The following is an 18,338-nucleotide window of genomic DNA, read 5'->3' as shown; positions in this document are numbered from 1 at the left end:
ACTGGACACAGGATATATGTCATCACACGGGACACAGGATATATGTCATCACACTGGACACAGGATATATGTCGTCACACTGGACACTGGATATATGTTGTCACACTGGACACAGGATATATGTCGTCACACTGGACAATGGATATATGTCACGCTGGACACAGGATATATGCCGTCACACAATGGTTACATGTCACACTGGACACTGGATATATGTAGTCACACTGGACACAGGATATATGTCACACTGAACACTGGATATATGTCGTCACACTGGACACAGGATATGTCGTCACACTGGACAATGGATATATGTCACGCTGGACACAGGATATATGCCGTCACACAATGGTTACATGTCACACTGGACACTCGATATATGTAGTCAGACTGGACAATGGATATATGTCACACTGGACACTGGATATATGTCACGCTGGACACAGAATATATGCCGTCACACAATGGTTACATGTCACACTGGACACTGGATATATGTAGTCACACTGGACACAGGATATATGTCACACTGAACACTGGATATATGTCGTCACACTGGACACAGGATATGTCGTCACACTGGACAATGGATATATGTCACGCTGGACACAGGATATATGCCGTCACACAATGGTTACATGTCACACTGGACACTCGATATATGTAGTCACACTGGACAATGGATATATGTCACACTGGACACTGGATATATGTCGTCACACTGGACACAGGATGTATGTCACACTGGACACTGGATATATGTCATCACACTGGACACAGGATATATGTCGTCACACTGGACACAGGATATATCACACTGGACACTGGATATATGTCGTCACACTGGACACAGGGTATATGTCGTCACACTGGACAATGGATATATGTCACGCTGGACACAGGATATATGCCGTCACACAATGGTTAGATGTCACACTGGACACTGGATATATGTCGTCACACTGGACACAGGATATATGTCGTCACACTGGACAATGGATATATGTCACGCTGGACACAGGATATATGCCGTCACACAATGGTTACATGTCACACTGGACACTGGATATATGTAGTCACACTGGACACAGGATATATGTCACACTGAACACTGGATATATGTCGTCACACTGGACACAGGATATATGTCGTCACACTGGACAATGGATATATGTCACGCTGGACACAGGATATATGCAGTCACACAATGGTTACATGTCACACTGGACACTCGATATATGTAGTCACACTGGACAATGGATATATGTCACACTGGACACTGGATATATGTCGTCACACTGGACACAGGATATATGTCACACTGGACACTGGATATATGTCATCACACTGGACACAGGATATATGTCGTCACACTGGACACAGGATATATCACACTGGACACTGGATATATGTCGTCACACTGGACACAGGGTATATGTCGTCACACTGGACAATGGATATATGTCACGCTGGACACAGGATATATGCCGTCACACAATGGTTTGATGTCACACTGGACACAGGATATATGTCGTCCCACTGGACACAGGATATATGTCGTCCCACTGGACACAGGATATATGTCGTCACACTGGAGACTGGATATATGTCCTCACACTGGACACAGGATATATGTCGTCACACTGGACACAGGATATATGTCGTCACACTGGATATATGTCGTCACAGTGGACACAGGATATATGTCGTCACTCTGGACAATGGATATATGTCACGCTGGACACAGTATATATGCCGGCACACATTACATGTCACACTGGACACAGGATATATGTTGTGACTTGTGACACTGGACACTGGATATATTGTCGTCACACTGGCCACTGGATATATGTCGTCACACTGGACAATGGATATAGGTCGTCACACTGGACAATGGATATATGTCACGCTGGACACAGGATATATGTCGTCACACAGGACACAGGATATATGTCGTCACACTGGACACAGGATATATGTCGTCACACAGGACACAGGATATATGTCGTCACATTGGACACAGGATATATGTCGTCAAACTGGACACTGGATATATGTTGTCACAGTGGACACAGGATATATGTCGTCACACTGGACAATGGATATATGTCACGCTGGACACAGGATATATGTCGTCACACTGGACACAGGATATATGTCGTCACACTGGACACAGGATATGTCATCAGTCGTCACACAGGACAGGACACAGGATATATGTCGTGAGTGACTCGTGACACTGGACAATGGATAAGATATAGGCCGTCACACTGGACACAGCCCCTTGTATTACTGCAGCCCCTGTACACAGTGTACTACTCAGCAGCACTGCAGCCCATACGTGTGAGCACTGCAGCACTGAGTTAGTTAGTTAAATCACAAAAAACACAGGGTTCATTGCTAAATAAATCACAACACAGGGCTTAGGGCTAAATAAATCACAACAGGGCACGGGCCACAGGACAGCCCCTGGACAGTGGACACTGCAGCCCCTGCGTGTGAGCACTGCAGCACCTAGTTAGTTAAATCACACTACAGGGCTCATTCCTATAAACAGTCACTGACTCTCAAGTCTACAACACAGGGCAGTGAGGGCAGGTCACGGAGCACAGCACGGAGCACAGCACAGGGCAGTGAGGGCACAGGTCAGGTCACGGAGCACATGGCACAGAGCACAGCACGGAGCTTCCCAACCACCCTCTTCCCTCTCCAAGATTGGAGTGAAGATGGTGGGCGCGCGTGCGTCTTTTATAAGATCCCGCGAGAATCCGACAGCGCGATGATGACGTTCGGCCTCGTTATTGGTCCGGAATTCAGGAGGGAACTCCCGAGCCGGCTCGGATCTGGCCCGGATCCCCGATATTCGAATCTGTCGGATCTCGGGAATCCGGACCCGCTCATCTCTAGAAAGAACGGAAACAAAACGCAGTTCTTGCAGGTATAGAGAGAGGTTTTGAGAGAATGGCAGGGTTTCTTAAAGAAAAACGAGATCAGTTCTTAAAATTATGTAGCAATTGTCCCAGATTTTGGCAAGTGAGAGACCGGAAAATCGTGCCCATTGCTGAAGATCCAGGTGAAGGATGCAGCCATTGGGCAGGCCAAACAAATCTGCCGGAGCGAGAGATAACCAGAGATAAATCACCCAAAGGAGCCAAACATAGACGCGGGCGTAGATTTGCTGGTTTTCTTAAAAAGAAAAAAAATCAATTTCTAACAGCAATTGGCAGAGGACAACGAGACAGCGGCACTGCTCCCTTAACAGTGGAAGCATTAACTTTTCACTCACTACTTGGAGAGGGAAGTTTTGGCAAAGTGATGCTCGCCACAGATGCCGTTCGTAAGGACAAAGTGGCAGTTAAGATCTTAAAGAAGAGACAACTCATTTGGGACTCAAAGCTGTTGGCAGAGGAGAACATTTTTGCCGAGCATCGGGTACTACAGTTGGCACATAAGAGTCCTTTTCTGACCCACGGATATGCCGCCTTCCACACAAACAGCTATCTATACTATGTGATGGAACTGGCTGACGGCGGGGACCTGTTTGATTTTAAGAAAGAGAACTCACCGCTGAACCCAGTCACAACAACATTTATAGCGGCAGAACTGGTCTGTGGTTTGCAGTTCTTGCATTCCAGCGGAATAATACACCGAGACCTGAAACTGGACAACGTTTTGCTGACCACGGACGGACATGTAAAAATCACTGACTTTGGTCTGTCCCTAGTGAATGCATGTGGAACAAGCAATGCCACAGTTGGAACACCTGGCTACATGGCTCCAGAACTGTTAACACACCAGTCATACGATGCAGGTGTAGACTGGTTTGCCCTTGGTGTTATGCTGTATGCCCTCATCCTAAAGTCCAACCCTTTTCCTGGATGCAATAGTGAAGCGATAAATATAAGGGTCCTTTACCAAGAACCATCATATCAAGGGCTTACTGATCTCGTAGCAAAGGACTTTATATCTGAACTCCTGTGCAAAACGCCCACCCTCCGGCTCGGGGTAAATGGCAATGTGCGAAAACACCCCTTCTTTTCTTCAGTTAACTGGAAAAGAATAGAAACTGGAAAAGCTGCATCCCCAGTTGTCCAACCGCACAAACGCTTCAACAATCTAGATGTTTCCTACAGTGAAGCTTTGAAAGAGCCAATTCCTGCCACCGACCAAATCCTATTTGACAACATACAATTTGTTGGCCCTAAATGGGGTAAAACATATCATAACGTGCCAATGGAGCCGGATACTATTTCATCATTTAACGGCGACCTGCACAAAACACCCTAGAAACATCCTGTATAGGGTGGCCAATCCCGGGATCGGGATCGGCGGGATCCCGGGATTTGGCCCCAAAACGCCGGGATTTCAATCCCGGGATTGGAGTTTCCAATCCCGGGATTTCGGGATTAGACTGCGCATGCGCGCAGTCTAATGCCGGGCAGCGTCTGAGCATCGCTCAGACGCTGCCCGACTTCTCCCGGCAGCACCGTGTGCAGCGTGACCTCTCAGCGTGAGATGAGGTCATGCTGCGCAGGCAGAGGTCACGCCCGGCATTGTAATGCCACGCCGCCCACCCGCCCAGCCAGCGTGCCCACCCGCCCAGCACAAGCGTCCACCCAGCCAGCCTGCGCGCCCACCCGCTCACCCAGCCAGCATGCCAGCGGCATGGACGACCAGTCCCCCCACCAGGCAACCATCAAATGTAAGAAATTACATTGTAATTACTGGGGCAGTAATTGCGGGGCAGTCTTTTTATTAGGAAAGCCAATCCCGGGATCCCGGGAATCCCGGGATTGAGTATTTTTCAATCCCGAATCCCGGGATTGAAAAAATGCCCCGGGATTGGCATCCCTAATCCTGTACCTGCTGCCTGCCCTGCTACGTCTCTGAAGATGTAATGTGCCAACTGTACACTACTGCTAAAAAGACTCTAAGCAGTCACTACTTTCCTTCTCTGTGATCTGGGGATTAGGGCTACCGGCGACACCCCATTAAAAAAAACGACACTGCGCAGCCACCTCATGGGTGTGTTGGAAGAGCTGCTAAGCTGTTTATTATTTTTTAAATGTTGACAGTTACACCCAACTCATTGATCACTTAATAAACAGAAGAGTTAAACACAGGCAACACCGTGTACTTCAGATTATTCTTCATAAAACAGAGCTGTACATAAAACTTACACTGGGTGAACACAGAGCGATATGTCATCTGATCAGGCGGATCGGACGGTCATATCGCCGACCTCGCTCAGTGTGTACACTCAATGTGCATGAAACCCATGCGTGGTCACATTCAACATCATCCAGTATGCAATCCAAGCAATATTGTTAGAGATCTGATGCCTATCTTGCAGAGTGGCCGGCAGCCTAACCCTATGCCTCCTCCTAGTGTATAACCCTTGTCACCTGCAGCCTAACCCTACACCTCCCGCTAGTGCATAACCCATGTCACCTGCAGCCTAACCCTACACCTCCCCCTAGTGTATAACCCATGTCACATGCAGCATAACCCTACACCTCCCCCTAGTGTATTACCCACGTCACCTGCAGCCTAACCCTACGCCTCCTCCTAGTGTATAACCCATGTCACCTGCAGCCTAACCCGACACCTCCCCCTAGTGTATAACCCTTGTCACCTGCAGCCTAACCCTACACCTCCCCCTAGTGTATTACCAATGTCACCTGCAGCCTAACCCTACGCCTCCTCCTAGTGTATAACCCTTGTCACCTGCAGCCTAACCCTACACCTCCCGCTAGTGCATAACCCATGTCACCTGCAGCCTAACCCTACACCTCCCCCTAGTGTATAACCCATGTCACCTGCAGCATAACCCTACACCTCCCCCTAGTGTATTACCCATGTCACCTGCAGCCTAACCCTACGCCTCCTCCTAGTGTATAACCCATGTCACCTGCAGCCTAACCCTACACCTCCCCCTAGTGTATAACCCATGTCACATGCAGCCTAACCCTACACCTCCCCCTAGTGTATTACCCATGTCACCTGCAGCCTAACCCTACGCCTCCTCCTAGTGTATAACCCTTGACACCTGCAGCCTAACCCTACACCTCCCCCTAGTGCATAACCCATGTCACCTGCAGCCTAACCCTACGCCTCCCAGTAGTGCATAACCCATGTCATCTGCAGCCTAACCCTACCCCTCTTCCTAGTGTATAACCCATGTCACCTGCAGCCTAACTCTACACCTCCACCTAGTGTATAACCCATGTCATCTGCAGCCTAACCCGACACCTCCACCTAGTGTATAACCCATGTCACATGCAGCCTAACCCGACACCTCCCCCTAGTGTATAACCCATGTCACCTGCAGCCTCAGGCTGGTTTCACACACTCCGGCTCCTGCCGTACGGTGAAATCCCGCACGGCCAGGGAGCCGTGCCGCACACATTAGTTGTGACTGGACACTATTGTGTCCATTCACACGGGACGGCCACGACCCGGCCGCACGGTTGCAGCCGGATCCCGCCACTGGAAGGGACGGCTGCCGTGCTGTGACCATCCCTTCCATGATAAACTAGTGTGTGCAGCACGGCTCCCTGGCCGTGCGGGATTTCACCGTCCGGCAGGAGCCGGAGTGTGTAAACCCAGCCTAACCCTACACCTCCCCCTAGTGTATAACCAATGTCACCTGCAGCCTAACCCTACACCTCCCCCTAGTGTATTACCCATGTCATCTGCAGCCTAACCCTACGCCTCCTCCTAGTGTATAACCCATGTCACCTGCAGCCTAACCCTACGCCTCCTCCTAGTGTATAACCCATGTCACCTGCAGCCTAACCCTACACCTCCCCCTAGTGTATGGGAACTGCTGCTGTAGATCATTATTTTTTATACATAGCTATTAACAGGACCTCTGATAGGGTAGAGCTGTCCCGGGCCCCGGCCTCTGGAAGGGCCCGTGCAGCTAATTTTGCCCACTGCAACTCTCCACTGTGCTGCCTGCGCTGCGTCGGTCCTCGGGACTAAGCAGGTCCCGAAGCACAGGCTTCTTTAATGCATGACGCCAGTGGCCAATTAAAATGCTGCCCTGGCTTTTGAGCCAATCAGAGCTCATGTACCATTAGCCAATCAGAGCAGCTGCCGGTACACGAGCTCTGAATGGCTCAACAGCAGGTGCTGCATTTTAAATGGTCGCCGGCATCCTGCATTGAAGAAGCCAGGCTGTGTTTCGGGAACTGCTGAGTGAAGTGTGTCGGGGGAGATACTGCAAGATACAGTATGTACAAATAAATATACCTCCCGCACTAACAGCTCATCCGCCATGGGCAACTCCACGGTGCCCAGGGGGGAAGGGGCGGACTGGAAATCAGTCCCCGGGCCAAAAAATCTTGGTGGTAGCCCTGGTTATTAAATCATCCTGCGTTGTCTGGATATGCAGGATGATGGAGGACATTGCTAGCTCCGCCGCTGCCAGAATCAACAGGTTCTGTCCCCAACACCCCCCCCCCCCCAAACAAGAATAAGAGATGAGAACCTCTCAAAACACACCTTTTTTTTTATTTAATATTTTTTATTGAGCTTTGTAAAAAACAAAAACACAAAAACCAAGAAAAATAAGAAACAGGAAGGGTAAATAAACGTATGAGGGTATACTGTACATTATATTAAAGGGGGTATATCACAATTTGAGTATAGAGAGTACTCCTATTATCAGTTATGCCAATTTCACCACCAGAAGGTGCCATCCGGGCTTAATTTTACACATATAATGAGGAGTATGCATTGAATCAGTGTCATATATTTGAGTACACATATCCAGCCAATATAGTTTAAGCAGTGTAGTTCTATAACAAAACAAGTTTTGTGAATATGAAGATACACCCAACCTTCACTAAAATAAAATAAAGCGTAGATTCAATTAATAAAACAAAACTATAAAACCCAAAGCAACCCTTCACCATAACCCCCTACCCTGTATAACCTACCCCCTAACTCAGGCATACCTGGATCCCTAAAACATCTTACCCCTACCCTGCTAACTAGACTAACTACACCCACGTCAAAGAAACGGGCAAAGAACTTATGACCTTAAGCTGGGCGAATCCCAGCTCTCCCACGTTAATAAAGAAATCCTTCTGGCTAGATTATTAATTATCATGTATGAAGGATTCGTTTTCATTCTAGCACCCTACTCCTTGTAAAATCCTTGTAGTTCCTCCTTCCTGTCTGGGGTGTCGCTGTCTGCTGTGGTACTTCAAGAACAGTCTGGTTTGTATTAGAGATGTGCGGCGGCCACTTTTTCGGGTTTTGGATCTGGATCTCCCTTCGTGTTTTGGATCTGGATTGGTTTTGGCAAAACCACTCTTGCGGGTTTTGGTTTTGGATCTGGATTTATTTGGAAAAATGCTAAAAATTGCCAAAATAATAGTTTTCGGGCCTGTTTTTGCCCCTGAAGTGTTATTAAGCTCAATAACATTAGTTTCCACTCATTTCTAGACAATTTTGATCACTTCACAGCTCACAAAATCATTTTCATATACTGTAGTAGGGCCATAAGGTTATCCCGAGGTAGCTGGATGACTAAGCTAGGCGACAGCAGTGGGCATCACATACATGTGGACCTTACACTTCCAACCTGGCACATGTTGGAAGCAGAGCAGCACTACAGGGGCAGACAGGGTGGCAGTTTAATACCCCCCCCCTTGTAGCTGCGCTCCTCTGTTAGAACCTCCACACAAGTACCAAGAGCCCAATGTGGATTGATTTTGCAGTTTGGCATGTGCAGCCAAGGAGCAGTGGGTGTTTGGTGCAGCATTGACTGTGTCTGCAAGGTAGTATCTGATTGGATCAGTTTAATATCTAACAAGACCCCTATCTGGCGTGAGGTCACGTGGTTTGTGAAGTTACCTCCTTATCAAAGTTGATCAGACAGGCTAGGCGTGTGTTCCATTTCCTCCCTCACCACTTCACCACATTACATGTGTTCCTCCCGAAGCCACGCACTTGGTCTAGTACGCTGACCATCAGCAGCTGTTGGGACTACTTCTTCCCAAACATTTATCAATCCATCCATACTATCCCAAAAGGAGGATAAATACTCTGGATGTCACTGATGACATCTATTCTTCCCCAATAGAGAAGGACCGATCTTCATTCAAAGCTATACTAGTAGCTGCGCTCCTCTGGTAGAAGATCCAATCAAGTACCAAAACCCCTGTTTGGCTGGATTGTGCACTCTTCCACATGTTCAGCCAAGGAGCAGTGGGCGTTTCGTGCAGCACTTATTTAGTCTGCAAGGTAGTATCTGATAGATCAGTTTAATATCTAACAAGACCCCTACCCCTAAAAAATATGTGTCATGGATTGGCTGAAAGAAATGCCGTCCAGGTATATAAAGGATTGTGACCGACGCTGGGCCAGCCCTCTGACGAAGTCCACGTGACGAAACGCGTAGGGGCGTGGCTCAGCGTCGATCAGACCAGCGAGAGTCCGGAGGAGTGTAACCTCTCCCTGCATCAGACGCCGGGACGTCTGTGTGTATATGCTTTTATAGTGCGGCATTTGGAGCCGCCAACTTTGGTAACGTCATTTTATCTATGTGTTTGAATAAATACAAACTTTTCAAGATATCTGCACTATGAAGCGCCCGTTTTGTCTATTCCTATAGATCTCGTTTACCTGCTGAATTCAGGAGAGAGAAAGAGAAAGAGAAAGAGAAAGAGAGAGAGAGAGAGAGAGAGAGAGAGAGAGAGAGAGAGAGAGAGAGAGAGAGAGAGAGAGAGAGAGAGAGAGAGAGAGAGAGAGAGAGAGAGAGAGAGAGAGAGAGAGAGAGAGAGAGATGGATATATATATATATATATACACACACAGAGTATATAAATATATAATTATATATATATATATATACATGCATATATACATTACATACAAACACACACACACACATATATATATACACACACACACATACATAGTGCAGGATAGGATAGAGCCGGGAATGGGGCCAGGATCCGGGACTGCTCTGGTGACTGCTCTTCCATCAGGCCTGAGGGCACAAGCAGGCAGACTGTAGCAAGGAGGCACAGGCCCTAGATGCTTGTAGGCAGGTAGTAAGATGACGGGGGGGAAGGCTGCGCATCTCCTCCATATTCTCTTATCTCCTCCCCCAGTCAGGTCCCTGTGTCAGTAAAGGAGATAAGAGTAACGTCACTGTGACGCTCCCACACTCCCTCACCTCCCCAGTATGGGCCCCGTGTCAGTACTTGAGATAAGTGATGTCATTGTGATGTTCCCAGACCCCCTCACCTCCCCAGTCAGGTCCCCGTGTTAGTAATAGAGATTAGAGTGATGTCACTGTGACGCTCCCAGACCCCCTCACCTCCCTGGTCAGGTCCCTGTGTTAGTAATAGCGATAAGAGTGATATCACTGTGACACTCCCAGACCCCCTCACCTCCCTAGTAAGGTCCCTGTGTTAGTAAGAGAGATAATAGTGATGTCACTGTGATGCTCCCAGACCACCCACCTCCCCCGTCAGGTCCCTGTGTTAGTAATAGACATAAGACTGTCACTGTGACTCTCCCAGACCCCCTCACCTCCCCAGTCAGGTCCCCGTGTTAGCAATAGAGATAAGAGCGTTGTCAATGTGACGCTCCCAGACCCCCTCACCTCCCCAGTCAGGTCCCTGTGTCAGTAATAGAGATAAGAGTGACGTCACAATGACACTCCCAGACCCCCTTACCTCCCCAGTAAGGTCCCTGTGTCAGTAATAGAGATAAGAGTGATGTCAATGATGCTCCCAGACCCATTCACCTCCCCAGTCAGGTCCCTGTGTCAGTAATAGAGATAAGAGTGACGTCACTGTGACGCTCCCAGTCCCCCTCACCTCCCCAGTCAGGTCCCTGTGTCAGTAATAGAGATAAGAGTGACGTCACAATGACACTCCCAGACCCCCTTACCTCCCCAGTAAGGTCCCTGTGTCAGTAATAGAGATAAGAGTGATGTCACTGATGCTCCCAGACCCATTCACCTCCCCAGTCAGGTCCCTGTGTCAGTAATAGAGATAACAGTGATGTCACAATGACACTCCCAGACCCCCTTACATCCCCAGTAAGGTCCCTGTGTCAGTAATAGAGATAAAAGTGATGTCACTGATGCTCCCAGACCACCTCACCTCCGCAGTAAGGTCCCTTTTTTAGCAATAGAGATGAGTGATGCCAATGTGACACCCCCAGTCCTCCTCACCTCCCCAGTCAGGTCCCTGTGTCAGTAATAGAGATTAGAGTGATGTCACTTTGATTCTCCCAGACCCCCTCACCTCCCCAGTCAGGTCCCTGTGTTAGTAATGGAGCGGCACAGTGACATCACTATTATTTCTATTACTAACACAGGGACCTGACTGGGGAGGTGAGGGGTCTGGGAGCATCAAAGTGACATCACTCTAATCTCTATTACTGACACACGGACCTGACTGGGGAGGTGAGGGGGACTGGGGGCGTCACATTGACATCACTCATCTCTATTGCTAAGACGGACCTGACTGGGGAGGTGAGGGGGTCTGGGAGCGTCACAGTGATATCACTATTATCTCTCAGACCCCCTCACCTCCGTGTTAGCAATAGAGATGAGTGATGTCAATGTGACGCTCCCAGTCCCCCTCACCTCCCCAGTCAGGTCCCTGTCATGCTCCCAGACCCACTCACCTCCCTAGTCAGTTCCCTGTGTCAGTAATAGAGATAAGAGTGATGTCACTGTCGCTCCCAGACCCCCTCACCTCCCCAGTCAGGTCCTTGTGTTAGTAATAGAGATAATAGTGATGTCACTGTGATGCTCCCAGACCCTCCACCTCCCCAGTCAGGTCCCTATGTTAGTAATAGAGATAAGAGCGATGTCACTGTGATGCTCCCAGAAACCTTCACCTTCCCAGTCAGGTCCGTGTTAGCTGTGACGCTCTCAGGTCGTGTTCGCTTTGATGCTCCCAGACCCCTTCATCTCCTCAGTCAGGTCCCTGTGTTAGTAATAGAGATAAGAGTAATGTCACTGTGACGCTCCCAGACCCCCTCACCTCCCCAGTAAGGTCCCTTTGTTAGCAATAGAGATGAGTGATGTCAATGTGACACCCCCAGTCCCCCTCACCTCCCCAGTCAGGTCCCTGTGTCAGTAATAGAGATTAGAGTGATGTCACTTTGATGCTCCCAGACCCCCTCACCTCCCCAGTCAGGTCCCTGTGTTAGTAATGGAGCGGCACAGTGACATCCCTATTATTTCTATTACTAACACAGGGACTTGACTGGGGAGGTGAGGGGTCTGGGAGCATCAAAGTGACATCACTCTAATCTCTATTACTGACACAGGGACCTGACTGGGGAGGTGAGGGGGTCTGGGAGCATCAAAGTGACATCACTCTAATCTCTATTACTGACACAGGGACCTGACTGGAGAGGTGAGGGGGACTGGGGGCGTCACATTGACATCTCTCATCTCTACTGCTAAGACGGACCTGACTGGGGAGGTGAGGGGGTCTGGGAGCGTCACAGTGATATCACTATTATCTCTCAGACCCCCTCACCTCCCCAGTCAGGTCCGTGTTAGCAATAGAGATGAGTGATGTCAATGTGACGCTCCCAGTCCCCCTCACCTCCCCAGTCAGGTCCCTGTGTCAGTAATAGAGATAAGAGTGATGTCACAATGAAACTCCCAGATCCCCTTACCTCCCCAGTCAGGTCCCTGTCACGCTCCCAGACCCACTCACCTCCCTAGTCAGTTCCCTGTGTCAGTAATAGAGATAAGAGTGATGTCACTGACGCTCCCAGACCCCCTCACCTCCCCAGTCAGGTCCTTGTGTTAGTAATAGAGATAATAGTGATGTCACTGTGATGCTCCCAGACCCTCCACCTCCCCAGTCAGGTCCTTGTGTTAGTAATAGAGATAATAGTGATGTCACTGTGATGCTCCCAGACGCTCCACCTCCCCAGTCAGGTCCCTATGTTAGTAATAGAGATAAGAGCGATGTCACTGTGATGCTCCCAGAAACCTTCACCTTCCCAGTCAGGTCCGTTTTAGCTGTGACGCTCTCAGGTCGTGTTCGCTTTGATGCTCCCAGACCCCTTCATCTCCTCAGTCAGGTCCCTGTGTTAGTAATAGAGATAAGAGTGATGTCACTGTGATGCACCCAGACCCACTCACCTCCCTAGTCAGGTCCCTGTGTCAGTAATAGAGAAAAGAGTGATGTCACTGTGACTTTACCTCCCCAGTCAGCAGGCAGATGATCTCCAAGGTTATATTCAATAGCTTATTAGCGATGTGATTCTTCTCCTCCATTCCGTTCTCCATTCTCAGTAAATCAGATAATCTAGATGGAAGTATTCTCCAATGTCTAAGTATCGCAGTTATGCGGCTTCTGGTTAGGAAACTATTCTAGCAGGTACAGTTTCCATCTATGAATGAAACGATGACATTAATAGGGGCTAATGACTTACTGCAGAGCTCTCACTGTGATTCCTTGCCCTCAGATTAGTCCGAGACACAGTGCACAGAACATCAGAGTCTACGATGGAATCGCAAATCATCCCGAATCCCCACTTTGCACAGGGATAGAGACTGCGCGTGCGGCTGGATATGGACTCTCTTATATGTCTGTTATGAGTGTAACCCAGGACAGTGCCAACCATGGGTATCAACACTTACCCTATATACCAGGGCTGGGCAATTGCGGCCCTCCAGATGTTGATGAACTACACATCCCAGGATCCTTTGCATTAGTTTTGCTATGTGGCCATGCTGAAACTGATGCAAGGCATGCTGGGATGTGTAGTTCATCAACATCTGGAGGACCGCAATTGCCCAGCCCTGCTATATACAGATACCCAGCTGGCATTGACACCAAAAACAAACAAAACCATACCCCTTTCACATCGCACCTTAAACCCGAATTATTGCTGGGTTGATGTTAGAGCGACCCTGCTTGAGGTGCGGTGTGAAAGCTCCCAACCAAATAACCCAGGTCGACCAACTCGGCCATTTGATCCGGTTATTAGAAGGGTTGCTACGCCCGATGGGGGTTATTCAGACCTGATTGCTCCGGTCAGATTTAGCAGCACCTTATGGATATACTGCTATTAGTTATATAGTCGCCATAGCGACAGAGTGTAATCCCACCCCGTGCAAGCCTGCGAATGGTTTCCGTTTAGGGATGACAATCCCTGGGCACTTTTTGAATCCAGAGATATGGGATTGAAAAATGCTCAATCCCAGGATTGGTTTACTTAATATAACAAATGCCGTTGCGCAGAGCCAGGGACGGGAGAAGCCGGGCAGCATTTTAGTGGGTGCACAGCCCAATCTAGAAATCCGGCCAATGTTGGGGCCAAATCCTGGGATCCCGCTGTTCCCGGGATTGGCCACTCTACCTGCGAATAGCTAAATCCATTTTGCACCTAACTCACCACTGAATGATTTTCCCAGTGTGTGTGCAGTCGGGTGTGGTATGGGACTGCGACAGTCGGGATCCCAACAGTCATTAGCCCGACGTTGGCATCCCGACTGCCTGTACTCAGACAGCATGGCGAGCGCAGAAAAGCCCCTTGCGGGCTCGCTACGCGAGCCACCTATTCTATTCTACCTCTATGAGGGTCGTGGACCCCCATGAGGGAAAATAGCAGGTGGCCATCGGGCACCCGGCTGTCGGTGTTTTGACAGTCGGGATCCCGACGTCAGGTAAATGACTGTCGGGATCCCGACGTCAGGTAAATGACTGTCGGGATACCGACTGTCGGGAACCCGTCCGGCACCCCTGCAGTCTGTGCCAAGCCCAGAACTTACTCGGTGGCTTCAATCGAGGCCAGAAGGGATGTCACATGCCTTCCCAGACACGTTCAGAAAACGGACGGGTGATACCCCCAAACACTGGGTTCCTGTCAATCATCTTGCTTATGGCCACTGATATGCAAAAAAAAAAAAGACGCTGTATTTCATCAGTGGATGGCCTGAGCACTAGGATCTATATGCATGCGCAGACATTCCTTAATCGCCCGGCCTCCACATTTTTAGTCTTGCAATCAGGAGTGTATTACCCCCTACATCTCTGACTATGCGCACTCCCAAACATAGTCAGCAACATCCTCTGTCGGCCGTGCTTGAGGACATCGTTATCAAGATCAATGCTGTGGAATGCAGAGAGCAGAGGCAGAACTCTGGGAGGCAATGGAGTCATCTGCCCCCGGGCTCCTGCTCTCAAGGGGGCACCTCTCCACCACTGCCAGTTTAAATCCATTAATTGAAAGCCATCAAAATTACTTCTGTGGCTGAGTTCTGAAATATATATGTGTTCTCCCTCTCTTACATACAGTATATAATATATATTTCATAACAGACTATATATATTTTGAATAACGTTGTGTGTGTGTGTGTGTGTGTGGGGGGGGGGCACCAATATTCATCTTGCCTCCGGGCATCTGGGACGAACTTACGCCACTGGCAGAGAGGAGGAGATCTGGCCAGTAATGCGAAAGAGAAGTTGGCCTCAGCAACCAATGAGCTGCATATTGTCACTTTATGGACAGTGCTAGATAAATGTGACATCCCATGCACATGGATTTAAAAAAATAATAATAATATCGCTCACAAGGGCTCGTGTACACACAAGGGATGCAGTTACGATCCCGGCGGTCGGGATCCCGGCGTTCAGAATCCCGACGCCGGAATCCCGACCGCCGAAAAGCCGACACATTCTCCCTCCTGGGGTGTCCACGACACCCCTGGAGGGAGAATAAATTAGTGTGCCGAGCGTAGCGAGGCACCGGGCCCGCTGCGTGGCGAGCGCAGCGAGCCCGCAAGGGGGGGCGATCCACGTCCCCCCCTTGTCGGCATTTCGGCTGTCGGGATTCTGAACGCCGGGATCCCGACCGCCGGGATTCAATACTGAATCCACACACAATATCGTTATCGACCACCCCCATAGGCTGAACATGCAGTCCAATTTTGGCTACAAAACCAATGACCTGCACGTTCAGCGGGTCCTGGTGACGTTGCAGTAAAAGCAACATGGACGCACACTCAGCCCTTCTTCATACTGGCCGAGGGGTAGGAGCCTCTAAAAGCGCTACAGAGTTACTCATTTTTCAACGAGTGATAACAATCGTCGTGACTGATAACACTTGTTGCGTATGATAATTGGTACACCAGCCAATCCGCCCCACCAGTCATTTTATTAACAAATGACAGGGGCGGAACACATGGCGGTTGGGGAGGATTGGTTGGAGCACTATTTATCATACGCAACATGTGTTATCAATCACAGCGAGTTTTATCACTCACTTAAATTAGGACCTTTGCATGCTTATATTAACACCTTCAATTCCATTCAAGTTTAAGTCCTGCTATAGTCACCCTCCCACACGTATGCCAATGTAATAATACATAAGGGATACCCACCTTCATTACTGCGGATAAGATACCACAAACTAGGAAGACCCAATTATTGTGAGACACCAAGATCAAACCATAGTCTACCAAAAGGAGGTGGGTAAGTTCAGGAAGAACCCGATAGGTCGATGGGAGCCAGTCCAAAATACCAAAAACATCCCATCCAAAGCGTGTAATTGTGTATATATAATATAATTGTGAAATACCTGCATTACTCTTGCACTTTAGATAGATCACTAATAAAACAACCTGCAATATGACACACGTACCTATTAATATATGGGGAAATATCAGGAAGGAGGGCCACAAGCACCCGGGATCAGGGGGTACTCACCGCCACTGCATCACAAGTCCCTCTGGATTCGCTACACAGCACGCCCGGGATGCTGCGCTCCGCAGTTGCGGTGTAATGGCTGTGGCTGCTCCCAGAGGATCTCTGTCTTGTGTCCTGTGTCATCGGCTCCTGCAGCAGGAGGTGCTGGGTCGTCCATGGCTCCGCCTGTCGTGCTGTTTTGGGTCGGCCTCTGCTTCCACCTCCGGCTCCTATCAGGCTGGGGATCTTCCTCTGTCCTCTCCTCCACTGGGCTGTCACCTGTCCTCTGCGCGGCTCTTGTCCTTGATGTTGCCTAGTGTTCAAAACACACTTTCGGACAGGCAACTCTAGGGGCAGCTCCGCACCACTGAGGGGGCTTCTACAGGTCTCCAGCTAGGGGTCCTTTGCGTGTCCTTTCTCGAGAGCGGGTGTCCTATGCGGTGCCTGCAGTCCTTGGTCTCCACTTGCTGCGTCCTCTAACTTCTTCGGAGCAACCCCGGGAGAATCCTCCGGCTGGGTGTGCTCCCAGGTAATTTACCCCCTCAGCACCTTCTTCCTCGAGGTTCTAGTCTTTAACCTCTCGGCTCCTCCACGGGCAGGCACTATGTAGGACACCTCGGCAGCACACATCATTCTGTTCTCTCTGGGTTTGGGGCTCCTCCTGTGGTTGGCAGCGCGGTTCCCTTCCCTCTGGCAGGTGGCAGCAGTAGGGGACTTGGAGGAGCCTGGCTCTCCTGGCGACATTCCTGGTCACACAGCTGCGCAGCCCCCGCTCCTTACAGGTCAGCAGCTCACAGCACTGCACAGGCCCTTGTCCTGCCCAGGGATCACCCTTCCCGGTGCCGGCTCTCTCTGTTGTGGGTTGGGAAGCGGTCATCTATTCGAATGAACTTAGGTCTACAGTCATTAGGTCGACCCCACTAGGTCGACTGGCAGGAAGGTCGACCTGACTTAAGGTCGACATGGGCCAAGGTCGACATGACTTAAGGTCGAATTTGCATAAAGGTCGACATGAGGAAGGTCGACTGGTCATAAGGTCACCGTGCCCGAAGCATTGCGAGCGATGCGAGGGTCCGATTCTCATTGCCAACTGTGTCCATGTCGACTGTGTCGACATTCGGATCAAAAAAACAGTGAAAACCCCATGTCGACCTTATGACCAGTCGACCTTCCTCATGTCGACCTTTATGCAAATTTGACCTTAAGTTATGTCAACCTTGGCCCATGTCGACCTTAAATCAGGTTGACCTTCCTGCCAGTCGACCTAATGACTGTAGACCTAAGTTCATTCTGATAGATGTACCGATTCCCAATTAGCTAACAGCTAATCCTGACCAACACTGATCACTGATTGGTCACTTCCACAGGCAGCCTCATTTAAAGGAGGTTTAGAAGGGTTGTGGATTTTAATATATTTATCTTTTATCTTCGTTGCTTATTGTGTTCTACGGTGGAGTGCGTGGTAGTATACCTGCGCACCGAGGGGTTAGCTGCAAAGCACTAGGCACGGTCTGACTTCACCGTCCTGATAAATAGACAGTCATAAAAAGTAGGTTTTTGTGCTGAGCTCTATTGTGTTCTACGGACAGACAGCCACTTACCCGGTCATACATGCCCTCCTCTGGCCAGTCTGTCCCATCC

At 49.4% G+C, this 18,338-nt stretch overlaps 1 pseudogene; it reads right to left on the bottom strand.

The window, feature by feature from the left end:
* Positions 1–17,037, bottom strand: part of LOC146035689 (ubiquitin carboxyl-terminal hydrolase 12-like) — a 118,400-nt pseudogene extending 101,363 nt beyond the window's left edge.
* Positions 17,038–18,338: the final 1,301 nt, after the last annotated feature.

Source organism: Crinia signifera, chromosome 9 (assembly GCF_055691185.1).
Source record: "Crinia signifera chromosome 9, ASM5569118v1, whole genome shotgun sequence".
Classification (NCBI taxonomy): Eukaryota; Metazoa; Chordata; class Amphibia; order Anura; family Myobatrachidae; genus Crinia; species Crinia signifera.
This window is presented reverse-complemented; position numbering and strand designations above follow the sequence as displayed.